Source organism: Nematolebias whitei, chromosome 10 (genome assembly GCF_014905685.2).
Source record: "Nematolebias whitei isolate Nwh7 chromosome 10, NemWhi1, whole genome shotgun sequence".
Lineage (NCBI taxonomy): Eukaryota > Metazoa > Chordata > Actinopteri > Cyprinodontiformes > Rivulidae > Nematolebias > Nematolebias whitei.
The window spans coordinates 28,358,137-28,359,378 of record NC_056507.1 but is presented as its reverse complement, the minus strand read 5'-3'; positions in this window follow the sequence as shown (position 1 = coordinate 28,359,378).

Below are 1,242 nucleotides of genomic sequence, written 5' to 3'. Positions count from 1 at the left end.
ATCCATCCATCCATCCATCCATCCATCCATCCATCCATCCATCCATCATCTTTACCCACTTCTTCTTTTTAGGGTCACTGGTGCCCATATCCAGCAATCGCTGTGCGAGAGGCGGGGTACACACTGGACAGGTCTCCAGTCCGACACGGGGCTCAAAATATTATATTTCATAACGTATTTCCAAACACGAAGTAAACAATGTTTTATGTACTAGTTAAATGTGCTGCCTGTAAAGTCTGATGGCATGAGGGATGAAATAATTTCTCAGTCTGTTAATCCTGCACTTGTGAAGGAGCAGTCTGTCTCTCAACGGGCTCCTCTGGTTGCTGATGATGGTATGTAGAAGGTGACTGGCATCGTCACCATAGAATCCAGTTTCATGTTGACCACAGAGCCAGCCCGCCTGATCAGATGGTTGTGCTGCACCCCCTCCCCCTTCCCACCCAGCATACGACGGTGTAGAAAAACACAATGATAACCACAGACTGGTAGAACATCCACAGGAGTTTCCTGCAGATGTGAAAAGGCTGCAGCCTCCTCAGGAAGTACAGGCTGCTCTGACCCTTCCTGCATGGTCGCTGTGTGATGTCCAGTCCAACTGGCTGTCCAGCCACAGTCCAAGGTACTTATAATAGTCGACACCTCAGCCCCATCCATTAGAACTGGTCTTGGCCCAGTTACTTGTGATCTGCTCAAAAAGTTCCTTTCGGTGGTTTTGAGGTCTGTGAGGTCATGGTAACATTTTCAGTTTGTGGCTTTAATGTGTTTTGAATAATTTTCCGCTGTAGGAGACGTTCACCTTTTATTAACTTCTTGTTTTCCCAGATGTAATTTTTTTCCAGAGAAAGGTGCTAGTTTTGTTCTTTTTAACCAAACGCCCAACTCATCCTCTTCTGGGATCATTTGTTTATCGAACTGTGCACATTTTATATCGATGATCATCTTCTCTCACAGCTTCAATCAGCCCCTCGTAACCTTTGACCTCTCCTGTAAGGATGGATCTGCTTTGATGCTCATTTACAAATTAGTTATGGGTTTTATGGTTAAAATGTATATGTTATTTTCTTCTTTTAAAGCCATATTTGAACAGTTGCCCACTTTTTAATTTACAAATAATTAACTGGAGGTCTTTTGTTTGTCTGTCAAGCAATAGAAATAATTGAAAGTTTTCCAGATTTCAAGTTTATCTGTTATAAATTGTAATTTCCGATATAGATTAAAACCTGTATTTTTTTAATAACC